We start from the raw sequence: 23,716 nt of genomic DNA, 5'->3' as shown, positions 1-23,716 counted from the left end.
CGTATGAGACCTGAATATGGCATAATGAATTGCCGAAACTGATTGCCTTGAGAATAAAATAAAATTATATCTGAAAGTATGCGGCTGTTGGTGAATTTATTGACATTGACAATTACTTCAGCCGATGTCCCCTGACCATGATAGACAAACAGCGATTGGATGCCAATAGTGTTCGCACGGAGACCCAGTGGATCCAATGATGGGCTGTTTCGTCTTCGAATGAAGCATTTTTATAGTGACTGAATTCGCGATATCCAGTGATTTATGGCGTTATACGACAATTTCATTTATTTGGATAGAAGCGTATAGGACCTCAAGATGGCATACTGAATTGCCGAAACTAGAATGAGATTTTCACTCTGCAGCGGAGTGTGCGCTGATATGAAACTTCCTGGCAGATTAAAACTGTGTGCCGGACCGAGACTCGAACTCGGGACCTTTGCCTTTCGCGGGCAAGTGCTCTGCCAACTGAGCTACCCAAGCACGACTCACGCCCAGTCCTCACAGCTTCACTTCTGCCAGTACCTCGTCTCCTACTTCCCAAACTTACAGAAGCTCTCCTGCGAGAGCACTTGCCCGCGAAAGGCAAAGGTCTCGAGTTCGAGTCTCGGTCCGGCACACAGTTTAAATCTTGCAGGAAGTTTCAATTGCCGAAACTGGTTGCCTTTAGAATAAAATATAATAAAATAAAATAATATCTTAAAGTACGGGGCTGTTGGTGAATTTATTGACATTGACAATTACTTCAGCCGATGTCCCCTGACAATGAAGGACTAACAGAGATTGGACGCCGATAGTGTTCGCACGGAGACCCATTGGATCCAATGGTGCGCGCCGCTGAGCCGCGGCTTCTGCGGCTCTGACTACGAGCGCCCTGCGACGCCGCGATATAGGATGGCCTGCCGCAGCTACTCGGCCCAGTTCCAGTAACAGCCTTCCGTCTTCGTCAGGCTCCGACTGTATGCTCGTGCATTGGTGGGAGCCACACACTGCACGACGCTAGTTTGCAGTAGCTGGACTTACTGCTCTTTGTTCTATTGTAACGTTTGGAGAAAGCTGCCGGCTGGTGTGGCCGTGCGGTTCTAGGCGCTTCAGTTTGGAACCGCGTGACCGCTACGGTCGCAGGTTCGAATCCTGCCTCGGGCATGGATGTGTGTGATGTCCTTAGGTTAGTTAGGTTTAAGTAGTTCTAAGTTCTAGGGGACTGATGACCACAGATGTTAAGTCCCATAGTGCTCAGAGCCATTTGAACCATTTGGAGAAAGCTACAAGTTAAGTAAAACTTCTGTTTACTGTATTTACGAGTTCGCTAATTAGTTGTGCTCCTGTCCAGATTCATACGACGACACGTCTTCCCGCCCGGCAAGCAGTGCATTAGACCGCACGGCTAACCGGGCAGACTCTGAGTAGTTACGGAAACACATTTGTAGGCTGTTTAGGTCTAGCTGCATACCGTTATGTTGTGTCTCTTTGGATTCCGCGCTACGCTAATGAGGAACGACTTGTATGATTTCGTATAATTTTCTTCGCGAAACGTACCTGTAACAAGTAGTTCAATAAAAACACGTTTAGAGTATTGGACACACTTTTAATACGATTTCATCTTCCCTGGAGGGAAGGCAACGTGCTTTTCGTGAAACGCTATTGAGAAAATCTCGAGACTCGATATCTGTATCTGACTGCAGAACGATTCCACTCCTGCCATCATACGATACGTCTGGGGTAACGACCACGAAGATAAGATACGAGAAATTGGGACTCATACGGAAGTATATAGATATTTGTTTTTCCCTCGCTCTGTTTCTGAGTAGAACAGCACAGGTAATGACTAGAAGTGGTACAGGATACCTTCCACCACGCATCGCACGGTGCTTGCGGAGTCATATGTAGATGTAGAGAATTGGATACAATTGACTCAGAGCGAGAAATTCAGGACGATATAATTTTTCAATATGTTTATTGGGTCGTATTGACTCCAGTGGTACGACGAAGGGTCCAACAGTTGAGGAAAGTAGCCCTAAGAATAGGCACAAAAATTAGTGGGAAATAATGTTGAAAATTTGCAGATGTCCCGATAACAGCTGTTCAGCGTAACAGTCGTCATACTATTCTCATAAATGTTACGTTCAAGAAATAAACAATTTAAATTGGTCACATTGTCTCCTGTGCTACTCAGTGCAAAAACCACGAATAAATTTTAATGTGTTGGAAATATAAAAAATGAACGAAACATCGACTGGGTGTAGATGACTCAGAGGGAGAATGGCACATATTACGAAAACAATAGTTTAGAAAACAATGAGCTTATGTGATCATATTTACCTCACTAGTACTAGGGGATGTACGTAGTTGGCAATAAACGTAATTGTTACCTGAGTCACAGTATACTGCTAGAGCTCTTTTGCTTAACAGATGCAGGAGGGTAGGATGATGTCATTTTTTTCCATTAGTACAGTTCTAATTTATTTCTGGGCGTGAGTCCAGTACCCTCAACAAACCATCGAAATGTATAATGGTACTCTAAAAATCTGTCTAAGCGTAGTTGTTTAAGAGATACTAGATGGAAAGACCAGTAGCAAAGACGAACTGAGTACTGTAAATAAGCGGGTAGATTTTGGGGAGCTATATAGCATCTAGTAAAGATGACGCAATGAAACCTCTCCCTTACTCCATTACTTCTTATTAGTTGCCAGGCTGTGAGAGTCGCTCACAATGTCGAAACCAAAGAGGATGTGAAACTCAGACGAGCCAGTAACAAAGTGTTGCAGATACGCTATACTTAATTAATGGTACTGGCACATATTACGAGATAAACACCATCCATGAAGTATCGAGCCGAACAGTGTGCTAAGATCTGCTAAAAAAAAAAAAAAAAAAAATGGTTCAAATGGCTCTGAGCACTATGGGACTTAACATCTATGGTCATCAGTCCCCTAGAACTTAGAACTACTTAAACCTAACTAACCTAAGGACACCACACAACACCCAGTCATCACGAGGCAGAGAAAATCCCTGCCCCGCCGGGAATCGAACCCGGGAACCCGGGCGTGGGAAGCGAGAACGCTACCGCACGACCATGAGCTGCGGACTAAGATCTGCTAACCATGACTCATGCAACCAGTCTGGTTATAAAGAAATTTAGAAAGACATGTTTGTGAAACATGCAAACTAGGCGATTTTCAGCAAACCAACCATATGTGGAATTGAAATGAGGACAATGAGATCAGTATCACTACTGCGTGGGAAACATTATTTCTGTTTTCAAATGTTGATAAAGTTAATATCTTAAATTAAATATGCATTATCTGGAAAAATACACCATGGTCCAGATTTCATGTAGTACTGTAGTTATTTTCATTTTGAGGACGAAGTTCACTATTCAAAAATGAATTTATTGTAGTTATTTTTTGGAAATTTTGTGGTAAGATCCTATGGGCCCAAACTACTGAGGTCATTAGTCCCTAGCCTTAAATACTACTTAATCTAACTTACGCTAAGGACAACACACACACCCATGCCCGAGGGAGGGCTCGAATCTCCCATGGGGGGAGCCGCGCGAACCATGACAAGGCGAACTCACAAGAAAGTTGTGATCATCAGGCTGCTTTTATTACATTTTGAGCAGGGAATGGCTTTCATAGGAAACGATCGGCTCATTAGAACACTGGTTCAGATTCTGGTTGTACTGACTGCTTTCCTTGCGGATACCATGCCACTAATCTTGTAGAGCCTCCGATTTTTCACTTCACTTTGTTTATAATTCTGTGCAGTCAACGGTCGTAAGGCACTGGATACGCCTGTTCGCGTAAGATCGCCGAAGTTTATTACCGCCGGAAGTGGCCAACACTCGGATGGGTGACCCTCAAAGTACGCCACGCTCTGTTGACAATTTAGCCTTACGGCATAGGGGATAGGAGAGGCGGTAAAGTCAGTGATCACCAGTGTTTGCGCCCATGTCCTGGATTAGATTCCAATCCTCTTCGCAGTGTCTCGTAAAGTTAGGGCAATACTCAGCGACCCACTTGGTGCGTATCGCCTTCTCCGTTCTCTCACCATCATCATCATCATCATCATCATCACCACCACCAATAACAACAACAACAACAACAACAACACACACACACACACACACACACACACACACACATTACATTCAAATACACTTAACAGTTGCATTTGAACAGGTGTTTTTGAACTACACACAACGCTCACATTTCGCGAAGGGAAAGTGCGGAGGATGGAAAACACTTTTCCAATTCCGGCGGCCAAACTTACGCTTTGGGTTCTCCCAGTCGATCTCGCCATACGAACTGACTTTGCTTTATCGGTCTACACTGCTATTTTTGCTTTATATGTGATATTCATGTTCCATGTACGTGTGATATTCATGTACCATGTACTGTTCCAAAGGATGCGGTAAATTAGGACGCTCTTCAGTTGTTCAAGCGTTATGTGAGATGCTATCTATAGCCCACGGATTGTAAAAAATACTGTTTCAGGAACTCGAGTCCAATTTCTAATCGCATATCCCAGTGATGTTTTTAATGTTGCTCCTGCGTAACTAAAAGAAAAATATGACAAGTACAATCCGATATATTACCCATCACGACCGTAAGTGCTGATTTATCAGTTTCGAAACAAGTGATATGATAGAATGGCACCTTTTCTTTTCTTTTCTTTCAAAAAATGTTCAAATGTGTGTGAAATCTTATGGGACTTAACTGCTAAGGTCATCAGTCCCTAAGCTTACACACTACGTAACCTAAATTATCCTAAGGACAAACACACACACCCATGCCCGAGGGAGGACTCGAACCTCCCATGGGGGGAGCCGCGCGAACCATGACAAGGCACCCTAGACCGCCTTTTCTTTCTCTCTTTCGCTTTCGGAATGCGTGTATTCTAGACAAATACATCAATACATGATATGTGTAATTGAGCGTAGTTTGAGACAAGCATTTTGATTTCTAGAGGTGTAGCTTCTTCACGTTTTCTGCTAAATCAGTAAAAAAGTGCTAAATATGAAATCTTCTCTCTTTTTCCATTTCACCCATCATAAATTGCTGGTGAAAGATTATATGCCGAAAAACACTGTACATTTTAGAGGGTTCCAGGAGAACAATAAACTGCAGATGGAAATCTGCGCGCAAAACCGCCATCCACGAAGGCGACAGAGCACCACATTCATAGATGGTAAGGCCTCTCCACACAGCAACTAGCTCCATCTCATCCGCTGGCCATCGTGACAATCAGTTGCGATCACAGAATTTTAACAACATTGCGAAAAGTTCCGCCTACGATCCCTTAGCATACAAAGTCACGTTTGCTGCCGAAGGGCTGGCCCAGTGGCAGGCGCCGACGCCTAAACTTCTACGCTCTGTAGCGTCTTTGGATGACGTTTCCGGACACTTGTTCCTGTCCGCTATTTGTTTCTTAAGATAAGCTCTACAACCCCTCGAAGTTTGTCGTAAAATTCTGGGATAATCTGTAGATGAAAATACATTACCAATTACAAAATTTCTTAGGTTTATATTACAATAGCCGGCCGCGGTGGTCTAGCGGTTCAGGCGCTCAGTCCGGAACCGCGGGACTGCTACGGTCGCAGGTTCGAATCCTGCCTCGGGCATGGATGTGTGTGATGTCCTTAGGTTAGTTAGGTTTAAGTAGTTCTAAGTTCTAGGGGACTGATGACCACAGATGTTAAGTCCCATAGTGCTGAGAGCCATTTGAACCATTTATATTACAATAAAAGCACCAGCGTAATGCAGCAGCTCACACATCGCAATCATCACCCAAAAAATTTTGCAATACACGAGAAAAGCACCTGATAAAGGGAATTATTTCGGGAATCGCATCGTGCAGAAAACAAAGTAAAATGGCGATAGGCAGCACAAATGTTATTTTACAGCAAATAAAAATACTTATCATGTTTTTTTCGACTGAATAAATACTACATTATAGTTAACCTTTATTGACATTCAACTGAAGGGGAACTAGAAAGTACATTCTACTGAGTTTCAGTTTAGCCATAGTTTCACAACTGTCGTCGCCATTTTTTTCTTACTTCCTTGCAGAAGAATGCGTATTAGTGGACTGGCTTGTGGCTTGGCTGTAAGGTACGAAACAAACATATTACAAATTCAAAGTTTAAAATCTGATTGCCGACTAGCCTTCCTCTCTCTCTCTCTCTCTCTCTCTCTCTCTCTCTCTCTCTCTCTCTCTTACAGTCTCCTCCCTATTAACCCCCCCCCCCCCTATTATCTCACTCTTTGAACCTTTGTCAATACTAATACCTAAGGAGTATCGCCTCAGTTGTGCGACTGGATTGATTTCCTGTCATAAAGGTCACAGTTCGTAGTAATGGACGGAAAGTCATCGAGTGAAACAGAAGTAATATCCGGCGTTCCCCAAGGAAGTGTTATAGGCCCTCTATTGTTCCTGACCTATATTAACGACATAGGAGACAATCTGAGTAGCCGTCTTACTTAGATTTTTTGCAGATGATGCTGTCATTTACCGTCTTGTAAAATCAGATGATCAAAACAACTTGCAAAATGATTTAAATAAGATATCTGTATGGTGAGAGAAGTGGCAATTGACCCTGAATAGGGAAAAGTGTGAAGTTATTCACATGCGTAATAAAAATCAGCTAAATTTCGATTACGCGATAAGTCACACAAATCTGAGGGCTGTAAATTCAACTAAATAGTTAGGGATTACAATTACAAATAACCTACACTGGAACGAACATATAGATAATATTGTGGGTAGAGCCAACCAAAGACTGTGATTCATTGGCAGAACACTTAAAAGGTGCAACTAACGAGACTGCTTACTCCACGCTTGTCCGCCCTATTCTGGAGTACTGCTGTTCGGTGTGGGATCCGCATCAGATGGAACTGACGGATGACATCGAAAAAGTACAAAGAAGGGCAGCTCGTTTTGTATTATCGCGAAATAGGGGAGATAGTGCCACAGACATGATACGTGAATTGGAGTGGCAATCATTAAAACAAAGGCATTTTTCGTTGCGACGGGATCTTCTCATGAAATTTCAATCACCAGTTTTCTCCTCCGATTACGAAAATATTCTGTTGGTACCCACTTACAAAGGGAGAAATGATCATCACGATAAAATAAGAGAAATCAGGGCCCGTACCGAAAAATTTAAGTGCTGGTTTTTCCCGCGTGCCGTTCGAGAGTGGAACGGTAGAGAGACAGCTCGAACGTGGTTCATTGAACCCTTTGCCAGGCAATTTATTGTGAATAGCAGAGTAATCACGTAGATGTACTATACAAAAAAACGCCAAGCCGCAGCATAACTCAGAAGATACCACCATCAGGTGTGGATATAACTACAGCCGACACTCATTTTAGTGCCCGTGTCTTCAGAATCTGTGCGATATGCATGCCATTTAATTCGCACAGGTGATCTCACTCCATCTAACGGCGCGGAGCGGGGCCGATCAGATTAAAGGGCCATCCTGAGTAGAATGTTTTGTACTCAGCGTCTTAGTGTACAGCTGCTTAACAGTACTACAGTAAGAAGAAAATGGCTGCGCCTCTCATATGCATCTGTGTCTGTTAAGTAAGTACAATTTTCAGTTACTTTCTGTCATTAGCAGTTATCCGTAGACTGTTATAGAATACGAGGAAGATGGTAGACTGCCTTAAGACAGTGACTACAGATAATGCTGAATTCGTTTCGATATTACCTTGTCGATACAGTGCGACAAAACTTTTCCTTCTCTCCAACGAGCTTGTATCAGGATTCATAGGAACAACGAAATTTCCTGGACCATCAGAATCGGTAAATGAAAGTGAGAGGATTGCCGAACAAAGAACAACAGTCGACAGAGTAACAATAACGAAGCTGATATGAGCCTGTGTTCCACAAAGCACGAAGCGTTAAATAGGGCGTCACAAACAGCCGCATTGCAATTGGCATGATCAAAAGCTGTGCCAGCCATTATGATGAGAGAGCAATGATAGCTGCTAGTCTCTTCATCACGTGACAGAAACGAGACAGTTTTCACTCAGGGTGATCGAACTCTTTGCCCGACGAGGACAATCTCCCTAATTGCAAAGTTTCGGGTAGGTAAAGCTGTATATATTGGAGAAGGCAGTTGCGTTCGTTCAGCGAGCATTACTGGGGAAGGAATACTGAGTGAGGTGGCGCAGTGATTAAGGAAGGAGACATTTTTTCGCAACGAGCGCTATTCAACACCTGCCCAGCCAATATGATTTAGTTTTCCATGGTTTCACTAAATTACTGGAGAGAATATCACGTTGTTGTTGTTGTTGTGGTCTTCAGTCCTGAGACTGGTTTGATGCAGCTCTCCATGCCACTCTATGGCAAGCTTCTTCATCTCCCAGTACTTACTGCAACCTACATACTCCTGAATCTGCTTAGTGCATTCATCCCTTGGTCTCCCTCTACGATTTTTACCCTCCACACTGCTCTCCAATGCTAAATTTGTGATCCCTTGATGCCTCAGAACATGTCCTACCAACCGATCCCTTCTTCTAGTCAAGTTGTGCCCCAAACTCCTCTTATTCCCAATTCTATTCAGTACCTCCTCATTAGTTATGTGATCTACCCATTTAATCTTCAGCATTCGTCTGTAGCACCACATTTCGAAAGCTTCTATTCTCTTCTTGTCCAAACTATTTAACGTCCATGTTTCACTTCCATACATGGCTACACTCCATGCGAATACTTTCAGAAACGACTTCCTTACACTTAAATCTATACTCGATGTTAACAAATTTCGCTTCTTCTGAAACGCGTTCCTTGCTATTGCCAGTCTACATTTTATATCCTCTCTACTTCGACCATCATCAGTTATTTTACTCCCTAAATAGTAAAACTCCTTTACTACTTTAAGTGTCTCATTTCCTAATTTAATTCCCTCAGCATCACCCGATTTAAATCACGTAGGCCGTTTAAAATGGCTACCTAGTGAGCTTACAGTGGGTAGGACGACCTTCCGTACTTCTTCAGACGGTAACTATAGGGGTTGGGTAAAAATTTGGAGAAATCACGAAAAATGTATTCTTGAACATATTGCACTTGCTAGGTAAGCCTGCAGGTTTCGCTGTTGTATTTGACCACGAATGGCACCTGTCCTCAACACGTTGCAACTGTCAATCGAGATCTGAACAGCGTTCTCTACAGTTGTGAGAGCAAGATGTCGGAGGTAAATAATTCCAACAGGGGCAAATTGTTCGTGCTCGTATGGTGGGTACGTACGTAAGCAAACAAGTCGAAGTGTTTGGTGCTTCAAAATGCTCCGTATCGAAGATTTATGCCGCATAGAGAAACGGCTAAGTCACAACGCGGCCTACGTGTTGACTAATCGTGACAGACGGCCATTAAAGAGGATTGTGGTGCAAAATAAGAGGACCACAGCTGCAAATGTCACTGCAGAAGTGACTCTCGCACTCGCGAATCCTGTCACCACCAAAACAACACGAAGGGTGCTCCATAAACAGGGAACTGCAGGGCGAGCAGGATTTCAAAACCACACATCACTGTTGCAAATGCCCATAACAAGAAAACGTGGTGCCGAAGCCATAAAACCTGGACTATGGAGCAATGGAAGAAATTCGTCTGGTCGGATGAGTCTTGCCACAGACTAACTTCTGGCCAAATTTACTTCCCATGGCGAGGATTCGATGATGATTTGGGCAGCCATATCGTGGTATTCCATGGGCCACCTGGTTACTCTTCAACGTAGCATTACGGTAATGTATTGCGAATACATAGAAAGAAGGATCCTTTATTGTATGATTATATGATAGCGGAACAAACACTGGTAGCAGTTACTTCTGTAAAATATCTGGGAGTATGCGTGCGGAACGATTTGAAGTGGAATGATCATATAAAATTAATTGTTCGTAAGGCGGGTACCAGGTTGAGATTCATTGGGAGAGTGCTTAGAAAATGTAGTCCATCAACAAAGGAGGTGGCTTACAAAACACTCGTTCGACCTATACTTGAGTATTGCTCATCAGTGTGGGATCCGTACCAGATCGGTCTGACGGAGGAGATAGAGAAGATCCAAAGAAGAGCGGCGCGTTTCGTCACAGGGTTATTTGGTAACCGTGATAGCGTTACGGAGATGTTTAGCAAACTCAAGTGGCAGACTCTGCAAGAGAGGCGCTCTGCATCACGGTGTAGCTTGCTCGCCACGTTTCGAGAGGGTGCGTTTCTGGATGAGGTATCGAATATATTGCTTCCCCTTACTTATACCTCCCGAGGAGATCACGAATGTAAAATTAGAGACATTAGAGCGCGCACGGAGGCTTTCAGACAGTCGTTCTTCCCGCGAACCATACGCGACTGGAACAGGAAAGGGAGGTAATGACAGTGGCACGTAAAGTGCCCTCCGCCACACACCGTTGGGTGGCTAGGGGGGGTATCAATGTAGATGTAGATGTAGATCATGTGACAATTTTGGCTGATCGGATCTATCCAATAGTACAGCTTTTGTTCCCCAGTGGCGATGCCGTGTTCCAAGACGACAATGCTGTTCACACAGATCGCATTGTCCACGACTGGTTTTCTGGGCACCAGGACAAATTGTTGCAACTTTCTGGCCACCACAGTCGGCAGACCTCAATATTATTGAACCTTTGCGGTCTACTTTGAAGAGAACGATGGGTGGTCGCTATCCACCTCCATCGCCGTTACCTGAACTTGTCTCTATTTTGCAAGAAGAATGGTACAAGATTCCCTTAAAAAGCATACGGTACCTGTGTTTACGCATTCTGAAATGACTGGAAGCTGTTGTGATCGTCAATGGTTTTCCTACAACGCCTTATACGCGGTGATGTATTGTGTTTTAGCTGTTTTTATATTTTTGTCCAGTCTCTGTACAAAAAGAGTGCGGCAATAGTAAAGATATGGCGAGGGAGGAAATGGGAGTTGGCACAGCCAGCAGAAAGAGTGAGCAAAAAATGTCCAAACTCCCATCATGCCCCCTGTACGGTGCATCTTACGTGAAGAAGACATTATTACCAGTTTTAATAAATTATTGTCTCTTATTGGTATATTCACGATAGCTAGGAAGTGCTGTAGTCCGTAGTCGGCCTTGAGTCGGATAGCATTTCCCACGCTGGCTGGCTAGGTGACGAAGGACCATATGTCGCGCGTAGTGGGGTAGGGCTCGGCGCTAGACCGTAGCAACAAGCGTCAGCCTGGGAAATATACATGACGGGAAGTACCGCCATCTTGGCGCCAAAGTCACCGATTTTGTTTATTTATATTTAATAATTAAAGTCATTTATGACAACATGAATACTAGGAGGAGCCTCTGGATGATTAAAACTATTTATCATAATTTTGCCTCGTCAGAATTCACACCCGTTCATTAACAAATGCATATCTTAGTAAGTACGAACTTGATCGGAAATCCACGAACGGTGACGAAACTAGTAAGAGATACGCACTGCGCGCCAAAGTCGGCAGTCGGCGTTAAGAGCTCTTCCTGTCTTGTTCGATGGTAGCCATGCTCTCGGTTACGAGTAGTTTGTGACATGCGTGTTTCATTATTGATCTAATAGGAATAAAAGTGATACTACGGCATTCTGAATGTTAATTTCGAATAAACAGATACCCCAAAGTTGATCGACAGCAATTTCAGATAATTAGCTTCCACCGACAGAGACTTGTAATGAGCCAATGAAGAATCCGCACGGGACGACATTTACGAGAGCTGCACCGCGCACAGGTAGGAGGAAATCCGACGACACGACCCACCAAGGCGGATCAAGGAAGGTCCGACTTACACACTCGCAAATTCCAGGTGGAAATGCTGACCAGTTATACTGTACGTCACATATACCACCCTCTACGGACTCGCGGCTAAGCTGAGTAATAACAGTATCAGTTTAGAAGCAAGAGGATCTTGCACCCCGCCAAACAGACGGATGTATCACTTCAGTATTAATGCTAAGAAAACCGGCACTTCTAGCGAATACCCACGAGTAGAAAGAGTATCCAACGCCACTTTTTTGTTAAAAATAACAAAGGTATTCCGTCATTTATCGCGAAACTACCTCTCTCTAGCTCAGACTCAGGGTTCGCTCGTTGAGATTCACTATCTCTATAGACAATGGTTGTACCTTCAGCATCACAGCAGATTAACAGTCGCTCCGCTCATGAGGACATGTAAAATATATGACTGATGAAAGGATACAATGCTCAATTACTTTCTAACTTTGAGAGTCATCGGTCGACTGTAATGGAATACAAGGAAGATGGTAGGCTCCCTTGAGACAATGAATTAATGGCATGGATTTCTATCGATAGTATATAAGACGTTCAGGCACAGCGTAGCTGATAATTAGTATTACACAACTAACTTTGTCTGCTAACACACACAGCACAAATACTTAATGTCCTACCTGATATCTAATCATAATCGTATGTATTCTTCCATTCAGACACTTAATAATTCCCCGAATTTACTCGGTGTTCAGTGGTCCAATCTTCTGACGCTTCCTTACAGTATCATCCTGTAATAATTCCAGGTTTAGATAGTTCAACGAGCAAATGCTGCCGGAGATTATCGCTTTATCAAGCCTGTCGGAATAGGCAGCAGCAAAGTAACAACCTACACTGCTGACAGTCGATTTCAAGAAGTGGTTCCATAGAATGTGTGCCCCTTTACAAAGGCGTCACCGTAATGCCCGAAGACATTTGCGGATGTTCATTGTTGATAGGGACACTTAGAACTAAGTCGTGTATTCTTATCTGGCGTATTGCGATTTATTGATGACCTGAGAGTTCAGTCGTAAGAAGAGAGTCTGGAACGCGACGTAATTACTGCACCCAGTCTCTCGCACTGTAGTGAACCTCTAATGGTGCAATTACAAAGTAGCATTTACAAACTCACAAACCTTCACATCATCCCAAAAGATAATCTGACATTTTCAAGATCCAAAAATTAGATCTGCCGATCACATGTTTTGATGAGCGATGTGTCGTGACATTTTGTACTAAGGCGTCAATGCTTTTGCCTGCAGAGTTAATTCATGAACGATAAGCTATATGGCGACAGTAGTACCCAAGTGCTGTGAGCAACGTGCCTACCGAACTGAAAAACTGCTAGGATTAAGCCTGGTAAATATGCCGCAAGTAAGCCAGTGTCTGCAGGATTGGAGATGACTTTTCTTGAGGATTAATGAAGAAAGGTTACAGTTAAACGTCTTGCCTTGGTGTAATCATTAGAAATGGAGTTCTCGTTCTGTTGTTTAAGATTGGCAAAGGAAATCGGCCTTTAGGAACTAACCTGACGTTCATCTAAAGTGATTTAGGTAAATCATGGGAACCATGAATCTAGCGTCGTAGCCAACGAGCCACCTGACTGGGTTTCTTACAGTTGTATCCCTCAGGAACTCGTTAACAATGTTAGTGAATCCATTAAACGCTGGTATCAAACAGTGTTGGTCGTTGAGGGGGTTTACACATCATATTAAGAAACACTGATTAGTCGTCTGTTTCTGAGATGTTTCGCTGATGGAGAAGTCTTTGTTCCATCTCCTGAGCTATAAGTGGTCAGCTCGTTATTTTGTATAAATTCTTCTTGTTACGAAACGAAATTTTGGGTAAGTGAGAGGGAAGTAACCTGCTTCACTGGTGATGCGTGAATCATTATTAACTACCGAAGTATTGAAGCAAATACGCTTGGTAGTAGGAACGCCTCGCAAAGCATATATCACACATTAAAGACAAAGGACTGTGATGATTCCAGTGAAATAAGGATTTATTAAAAACTGCCATGCGATTATGTATGACAAGCAACTGGTTTCACGTACTTGTTGACATTATCAAGTGGCTTAATACATTTAAAGTAATGCAGATCTGATTCTGCGAACTGCAGATGCACATGCAGGTGTTCTTTCATTATGATGCACAAACATTTGTACGCGCAACTCACGAAGCACTTTTTTTAAGTCGTGTTTTGCAGTGTCACTCATATCTTGACAAAAACCTCACGCAGATTCATGTTAGTAACTGACGCCCGCGCGCAGAGAGAGAGAAAGAAAGAGAGAGTGAGGGGGGGGGGGGGGGCGGTAACGACAGAATTTCTGTCCCAACCTAAATTCGTCTTGCCTTCGGTATCAAAAGCGGGGAGGCAACGCAACATTTCCGACATCACACCGAAACCTGTTCTGCAATGTTTACGCCTTCGACGAATGAAAGATAGCATCTTTCAGCCTGCGTTGACATAATTACCTAGCTATTTTTGCGAAAATTTCATTACGAAACCTTACGAACACTATCTGAGTAACGTGTTTGCTTGGATTTGGTACAGCAGGGTAGACGCATGCTGAATCGCTTCTCCTACTGGGGGGCTAGTGCACTCCAGCGCCCTTACCTCGTTACTACTTGATCAAGTTCCATAGGTGTTATGCCGTAGATTATTCTTCTAAGGCTGTTTCCACGACCACCGAAAAAAGTATATAGTTCGATCAAAACAAAACAAAGCGGTGTCCTAATTCAGCAGGTTTAAAGGTTAAATATTACTTTCTTACGTCGTAAAATTCGCCCACTTTGTCAGTTACAACTTAGTGAAATCGGTACTTCGAAATATTTAGCGTTTTGTGTATATTTTGGGTGGCCTGTCTTAGCTGTCCATTCCTGATTAATACGAAGATGGTTTGATAAGTCTCGTGAATTTCCATGAAATAATAGAACATTTTTGCTACGCCTCGTGGCTAGTAAGCCTCATTATTCCAAGGATCGTATAAAGAATTCCAAGAATTTCAGTGTGTCGACTACAATTGAAAGTGGAGAAATCCGAGTTTTATGTTATTATCAAGCATTTTGTTTTGAAGGGCTGGACTGCTGGACCGACCAAAACACAATTGGCTGACGTTCTTGCGGATTCTGCACCATCATTGAAGACCACTTACTTTTGAAATAATGAATGTAAATGTGGTCGGACAAGTACCGAAGACGAAACGCGCTCCGGCCGACCAAATGAGGTCACCACAAAGGAAATCACTGACGAAATCCGTGATATGGTAAGGCAAAACCGCCGGATAAAAATGCGTGAGATTGCTGAGACTGTATGCATCTCAACTGAGCGAGTGAATAATAACCTGTTCGGAGAATTGGCTATGAAGAAGCTGTGTGCGAGACTGGTACCGCCATTGCTCACACTAGACCAAAAGCGCATCCGGCACAGAATTTCAGCACAATTTCTGACGATGTTTAATCGCAATCCACAAGACTTTTTCCGCCGATTTGTGATTGTTGATGAAACCTGGATCCATCATTACACACCAGAGTCAAAACGGCAGTGAAAACAATGGACTAAGGCTGGTCAAAGTGCACAGAAGAAGGCACATATCATTTTGTCATCATAGGTCACTTGGAAAAACGCAGAACCATAACCTGAACCTATTATGCTTCTTTGTTGAATCGTTTGAAACTTGCGTTGAATGAAAAAACACCAAGGTTAGGACGCAAAAAATTGCTCTTTCACCAGTATAATGCACTGTCACACACCAATGGTGAAAGTGCGTGAACTGGGAGTCTCCTGAAAACTAAGGTGAATTATTTACGAAACAAACATTTTTTTTTTGCACTTTTACCAGACTTACCAAACCACCCTCCAATCAGTATCATTATTTAATCGGCGCGTTTCCGGCGTGTATGACTCTCTCTCAGTACAGACAAAACGTTGCAATTTAATGCGCGACACCTTATTGCTCTCTGCTGACGCGTTGTCGAAAACGCGCCGAACAGCGAGTAGAAATAAACAAGCTGACTCGTTTACCCGCTGAGGTATTTATTTCAGCGAGCCCTGCCAAACACGGTACCGCGCTTCAGTAGCGCTGCATGCAACACGTCAGCCGCTCTCGCGTGTGAGTGCATTCGTGATACGGCAGCAGCTGTACCTTCGATTTCCGGCCTCCGGCGCCGTCCTGAGCTCTATTCTTAACTCGGGCAGGCGGGCTCGCTGGTTGACTAGTGTTGTTCATTCAAAGTGTATTACTGCAACGGAGCCGGTGCTCCAGCGAGCCGAACCGTGTTGGTGAGCAATTAGTAACGGGCAGGCGGCGGCGCGGCCCGGGTCCAGAATTCGAAAGAAGATGACGAGGGCTTAAGGCCCGGCGAGCTGTTGCAGCACTTAAGAGGTTTAAAGATGAATGTCTGGAGCTTCCAGGACGCGATCGATGGCCGAGTCGGCTCGCATCCACCTCCTCCGGCGACAGCGCAGGTACTGACTGGTGCGAGCAACGCAGCTACCTGCAGAGGCAACTGGCTGGTCTCACTGCCGACTGAACGGGCTATTTACGTCGTCTCGCACTCGCAATCCTATCATTAACTCCGCTGCCACGCCTGCTACGGAATGATACGCCGTTCAGACTAATTAACGGATGTAATCGGGAGTCGTTAATTAACGACAAAGACAAACGTATAATTCGACAGGCACTTAGTCTCTAAGATAAAGTTGACTTTCTTAAGGGAAGGAACAGTGTGAAATATGGAAAACAGGCTATATTTATAGAGGATGTATGTTTTTGGCCGAAGTTCAGGAAAGACGATGATAGCGCGCCACACGACGGGTGTGAGCTGCGCTCTGGTAGGCATTCGTAGTGCCTCCTTGCTCTTCATCCTACAGTGAAATTTAGAAACTAGGAGCGCTGACACTGTTAACGCATAAAGTGTTTGGGCGTCATGTCACGGATTGCGCGGCCCCTCCCACCGCAGGTTCGAGTACTCCCTCGGGCATGGGTGTGTGTGTGTTGTTCTTAGCATAAGTTAGTTTAAGTCGCGTGTAAGTCTAGGGACCGATGACCTCAGCAGTTTGGTCCCTCAAGAATTCACACACGTTTAAACAACCAACATTGCTTTATGGATACGTGTATTTGATAGTAACAAAACAACAAGTCAAGAGAATAGAGAGCTCATACTTGACTGAGAATTTTTTTGCAGGGAAGATGAAGAACATTCTCTTAGATAGACAGTCATCGACAGATGTACAAGAAACTTCGCGCGAGCCCTAGGGAAGTGTGTTGGGATCTTTGCTGTTCATGTTCTATATTAATGACCTTATAGACTATATTAATAGCAACGTCAAAAGTATGGAAAGATGATTTAGTCAGAGTTGACTGAGAATTTTTTGGTAGGGAGGATGAAGAACATTCTCTTTGGTAGGGAGGATGAAGAACGTTCTCTTGGATAGACAGTCATCGACAGATGTACAAGTAACTTCGAGCGAGCCCTAGGGAAGTGTGTTGGGACCTTTGCTGTTCATGTTCTATATTAATGGCCTTATAGACTATATGAATAGCAACGTCAAAAGATTTGCAGATGATTTAGTCAGAGTTGACTGAGAATTTTTTAGTAGGGAGGATGAAGAACATTCTCTTGGGTAGGGAGGATGAAGAACGTTCTCTTGGATAGACAGTCATCGACAGATGTACAAGTAACTTCGAGCGAGCCCTAGGGAAGTGTGTTGGGACCTTTGCTGTTCATATTCTATATTAATGACCTTATAGACAATATTAATAGTAACGTCAGAAGTTTGGCAGATGATTTAGTCACCCATAATCGGTACGCATGCGATAGTGTCACTATCCTACACCACAGCGTTAAAGTGTGAATATTACACACTTCCTCTTGCTTAGACAAATGGAGCGAATCGGTTGCTTCTTTTTTGCATTTGATACGGTTTACGGTGAGCTTGATGGACTTACGGAGGCACTACTAGTTCATGGACGGTTCCTCCTGAAAGCCCACAAGAAGGATTTTTTTAGTTTATTTTGGCCGTCACCAGCGGACCAAAATCCAGCCGATGATTCCAAGACGGTTATGCACAGCAAATGGCGGAAATTTTTAAAATACATTCCTAAGATCCAGATCCAGAACAACGTTGAAAATTTTCTTGATATCTTTATCCCTTTCCATGATATAGAGGTTCAAAATTATCTTGCTTGTACACGTAAAATCCGGTGTGAGGTGAAAACGTAGTTTATAAAGTGACGTATCACAAAGAAATATGGGGTAAAGTACTTTCGTTATCATCTGGGAAGCCCATGTTGTAGTACTGAAGCACAAGCAATATTTTTTTGCACGTAAAATTCGATCTTAAGAGTAAAATTACTTTTGCGTTATTTCGATATTACATAAATAAAGCATCTAAATTTTACTAGCCAATACATTTCTTTTCATATGAGTTACATGTCCTGCTGCAACAGGGAAAGAAGGGAACAAATACGAAAATACTGCTATCGGATCAAGAAAAATGTGAGTATATTCTTGTTTATTTAAAAGACTGAAAGGTGAGGTACCAGCTGCGTCATTCTGCCTACCTAAGAAACTCTAAAAATTTCCCAAAAATTTTTGTGTGTGAACATATTTGCGCTTTTTAATGTTAAGAGGAAAGAAGACAGCCGGCCGCTGTGACCGAGCGGTTCTAGACGCTTCAGTCTGGAACCGCGCGACCGCTACGGTCGCAGGTTCGAATCCTGCCTCGGGCATGGATGTGTGTGATGTCCTTAGGTTACTTAGGTTTAAATAGTTCTAAGTTCTAGGGGACTGATGACCTCAGACGTTAGGTCCCATAGTGCTCAGAGCCATTTGAACCATTTGAAGCCCAAAAGAAGACACTGGCAGTGGCAAAGAGACGGAAAAGTAATAAATACTGTTAGATAGTAGACAGTAATTCTGTTATAGAAAAGCGAAGGAAACAGTGGCAGTAAGAGAGAAGGAGAGGGTTACAGTGGCAATGGAACGTAGCTCATAGCTGAGTTGACAGTGGCACAACAGTGCTAGCAATAGAAAAAGAGTGAAGGAGCGGCGAGGGGGGGGGGGGGTGTAGGAGTAAAGAGCAAGAGAAAGTGCAAGTGGGTATGAGAGCCAGTGATAATGACAGAGTGCACGGCAATGACAACGAAGGAAAGAGAGATATTGGCAGAAAGAAGACACATCAGTAGTAGGAGGCAAGAAATGAGATATTATCAGTAAGAGAGAGCAAAAGGGAGAGAATGACAGTGAGAGGAGACTAGTAGCAGGACAGAACGAGTGGCTGTGACACAGGAGACAAGGACAGAGTGACACAAAGAGATAATGACAATGAGCTGGGCTGAATGAGTGAGTAAGAAAGGGGAACTGGGAGTGGATGGGTACGAACAACTTACAACGATGGACTAGTAGATGTGAGTGAGTTATAGTTGGGTGAGTTTGTGGGAATCTGAGGTGAGCTGCATGTTAAAAAAAAGCATTCTATGTTGGCATACCAAAATTTTTGGAATTTTTTTAAATTAAGCTCAGGCAGGTAGGATGTGGCAGCTGATACCTCACTTTTCAGTCAGAGTCTTTTAAATAAACAGAAACATATTCGCAATTTTTTGTGCTCCGATAGTAGTATTTCACCTCTGAAGTTCTCCCTTGAAAAAGCTGCAGAAATATTCAGTCAGATCTTGATAAAATTACAATGTGGCGCTAAGACTGAAAATTTGCTCTAAATGTTCAAAAAATGAAAATTGTAAAAATGTGCACTTCGCGAAAGAAAAAGCCTAATATCGAACACCCTACGCATCACTCCCGTAGCGATCGTAAGGAAAAGATTAGATCAGTTACATAGCGCACCGACGCCTTAGTCATTTTTCCCGCGCTCCCTAAGTGAATCGAAAGGGAGGAAGGACTAATAATAGGTACAATGGGAAGTACCTCCTGCATTTCGCAGTGGTTGGCAGAGTATGGATGTAAATGTAGATGACATTTTTCAGATGTGTGTTATACATAGGTTGTTAACAAGAAACACGAAGATACCAAGTCACGCGGAGTGGCCGCGCGGTATGAGGCGCCATGACACGAATTGTGCGGCCGCTCCCGCCAGAGGTTTGAGTCCTCCCTCGGGCATAGGTGTGTGTATGCGTGGTTATTAGCGTAAGTTAGTTTAAGTAGAGTGTAAGTCTAGGGACTGATGACCTCAGCAGTTTGGCCCCTTAGGAATTCATACACATTTTTTGAAGATACCAAATATGAACTAATTTAACACTAACTAAGAAATAATAAAATATTCAGCTGCTTAATCTCAATGATAATATAATAAAATCTAGGAATAGATGAAGAAAGAACGGCCGTGCTAGCTAAGATTGCTAAACTTCCTGCAGGTTACTAATGTCTATACCTTAATCGACTTGAACGTTTTCAAATTGGACACCAGCCGCAAGATCACAGCTTTCTCCCCAACTTGATTGGTTATGGATCAATTATGGATGATACCGGAGGCTTCAGCATTACAGAGACAACTGTCGAAAACTCGAGTATTTTTTACTCTTTTCAGCAAATCATGGAAGCGAAGTCGCTTTTATGGTTCAAATGGCTCTGAGCACTATGGGACTTAACCTCTGAGGTCATCCGTCCCCTAGAACTTAGAACTACTGAAACCTAAGTGACCTAAGGACATCACACACTTCCATGCCCGAGGCAGGATTCGAACCTCCGACCGTAGCGGTCGCGCGGTTCCAGACTGTAGCGCCTAGAATCCCTCGGCCACTCCGGCCGGGGAAGTCGCTTTTATACTTTAATACGTAAGAGAATTATTCGGCTCAACCACGTGAACTAATGGAGGTTTGTGTGAGGTTGTTTGGTGTCCTGGTGTAAACAGCTGTGCACTCGGCCGGTGTATCATCACGCCCTAGTCGTCATCCCCTCCTCTCATTCCAATTGATCGTATTTTAGGCTCAGTCATTTGCACAGCAGATTTGTGCTGGGTACTCTCTGCGACACCCACGCAACTTTTTCATGGAGGATAGTAAGTCGATAAGGTAACAAACCATACTAAGTTTATTTGCTGTGTGACATACTTACGAGCGCAACTGCCGTTGAAACGTATGACTGTGAACACTGTAGTAGTGGTAGTTCAAATGTGTGTGAAATCTTATGGGACTTAACCGCTAAGGTCATCAGTCCCTAAGCTTACACACTACTTAACCTAAATTATCCTAATGACAAACACACACACACCCATGCCCGAGGGAGGACTCGAACCTCCATAACTGCAGCGCCTAAGATCGCTCGGCTAATCCCGCGCGGCAGTAGTGGTAGAATTCAATTGGTTATCCAGCGCGAATCCCAGAGAGAGTGCAGTCATTTATGTCCCGTATTTGCTCCCATTACGATCAGAGTGCATTGAAGAACAACAGAGTGTGCACATAGCCGACCGAGTGCAGACTTCGTCGTTGTCGACTACCTGACGGAAGGGACGGACTAAATCGGCAGTCAGTGATTCCCCAGCCGCTAGCTCTGTTGAGGCATAAATACAGGGTGTTTCAAAAATGACCGGTATATTTGAAACGGCAATACAAACTAAACGAGCACCGATAGAAATACACCGTTTGTTGCAATATGCTTGGGACGACAGTACATTTTCAGGCAGACAAACTTTCGAAATTACAGTAGTTACAATTTTCAACAACAGATGGCGCTGCGGTCTGGGAAACTCTATAGTACGATATTTTCCACATATCCACCATGCGTAGCAATAATATGGCGTAGTCTCTGAATGAAATTACCCGAAACCTTTGACAACGTGTCTGGCGGAATGGCTTCACATGCAGATGAGATGTACTGCTTCAGCTGTTCAATTGTTTCTGGATTCTGGCAGTACACCTGGTCTTTCAAGTGTCCCCACAGAAAGAAGTCACAGGGGTTCATGTCTGGCGAATAGGGAGGCCAATCCACGCCGCCTCCTGTATGTTTCGGATAGCCCAAAGCAATCACACGATCATCGAAATATTCATTCAGGAAATTAAAGACGTCGGCCGTGCGATGTGGCCGGGCACTATCTTGCATAAATCACGAGGTGTTTGCAGTGTCGTCTAAGGCAGTTTGTACCGCCACAAATTCACGAAGAATGTCCAGATAGCGTGATGCAGTAATCGTTTCGGATCTGAAAAATGGGCCAATGATTCCTTTGGAAGAAATGGCGGCCCAGACCAGTACTTTTTGAGGATGCAGGGACGATGGGACTGCAACATGGGGCTTTTCGGTTCCCCATATGCGCCAGTTCTGTTTATTGTCGAAGCCGTCCAGGTAAAAATAAGCTTCGTCAGTAAACCAAATGCTGCCCACATGCATATCGCCGTCATCAATCCTGTGCACTATATCGTTAGCGAATGTCTCTCGTGCAGCAATGGTAGCGGCGCTGAGGGGTTGCCGCGTTTGAATTTTGTATGGATAGAGGTGTAAAGTCTGGCGCATGAGACGATACGTGGACGTTGGCGTCATTTGGACCGCAGCTGCAACATGGCGAACGGAAACCCGAGGCCGCTGTCGGATCACCTGCTGCACTAGCTGCGCGTTGCCCTCTGTGGTTGCCGTACGCGGTCGCCCTACCTTTCCAGCACGTTCATCCGTCACGTTCCCAGTCCGTTGAAATTTTTCAAACAGATCCTTTATTGTATCGCTTTTCGGTCCTTTGGTTACGTTAAACCTCCGTTGAAAACTTCGTCTTGTTGCAACAACACTGTGTTCTAGGCGGTGGAATTCCAACACCAGAAAAATCCTCTGTTCTAAGGAATAAACCATGTTGTCTACAGCACACTTGCACGTTGTGAACAGCACACCCTTACAGTAGAAAGACGATGTACAGAATGGCGCACCCACAGACTGCGTTGTCTTCTATATCTTTCACATCACTTGCAGCGCCATCTGTTGTTGAAAATTGTAACTACTGTAATTTCGAAAGTTTGTCCGCCTGAAAATGTACTGTTGTCCCAAACATATTGCAACAAACGGTGTATTTCTATCGCTGCTCGTTTAGTTTTTATTGCCGTTTCAAATATTCCGGTCATTTTTGAAACACCCTGTAGCAACGTGGGCAAGTGCATTAAGACTTCCGACCAGTGCCATCTCCATAATAAAGAGTCACACAGAAAGTTACACGTTTTGTCTGACGGGATCGAAGACACTCAAAAGTAAGTCGTTGATTATCTCACGCTCGATCGGACACACTTATTTAAACAGCACGCAGTATCTGATAAAGAAGCTTGGTTCAAGCATGAATCTACTTCATAAAACAGCTGGAAGCAGCTGGGGAGCAAACGCATATAAGCTACGCAATGCTGCAAAATTACTTGTGTACTGTCCGCCTGCTTAGCTGGGTGGTAACGTGCTCGCCTCCCATGCAAGCGGGCCCAGGTTCGATTTCCGGCTGGGTTGCAGATTTTCTCCGGTCAGGGACTGGGTGTTGTGTTGTCCTCATCACCGGCGCGCAAGTCGCCCAGTGTGGCGTCGACTGCAATAGGACTTGCTCTTGACCGCCGAACTTCTCCGGATAGGGGCGTCCCGGCCAACGATGTCATACACTCATTTCATTTTTCACTTGTGTACTCAGTTTCTTAATATTGTGCTCCAGCGTGGAAAAACAGCGCACATACATCTGAGACAGACGTACGTTTGAATGAGGCCATGAAGTCCTTTACTGGTATTGCCAGATATATTCTCACCGCCCCTCCTGGTCTCAGAATAAAGTTGCAATGTGCAAATGATTAAAAAGACAAAGTCGCATAAGAATTCATTTCTAAGTAGCGACTTCCGGAATCCAACAGCTTGGGTCGATCTTCGGATCCCAGACGTTTACGACGTTACCGAGAAGTGTAAAGAACGCTGCAATAAATATCCTCCCCAGAACGCCCAGCCTGATGAAAACCCAACGGAATTGGTTACAGGATTTGATCTTCC

Source organism: Schistocerca serialis, chromosome 2 (assembly GCF_023864345.2).
Source record: "Schistocerca serialis cubense isolate TAMUIC-IGC-003099 chromosome 2, iqSchSeri2.2, whole genome shotgun sequence".
In the NCBI taxonomy this organism is placed as follows: Eukaryota; Metazoa; Arthropoda; class Insecta; order Orthoptera; family Acrididae; genus Schistocerca; species Schistocerca serialis.
This window is presented reverse-complemented; position numbering follows the sequence as displayed.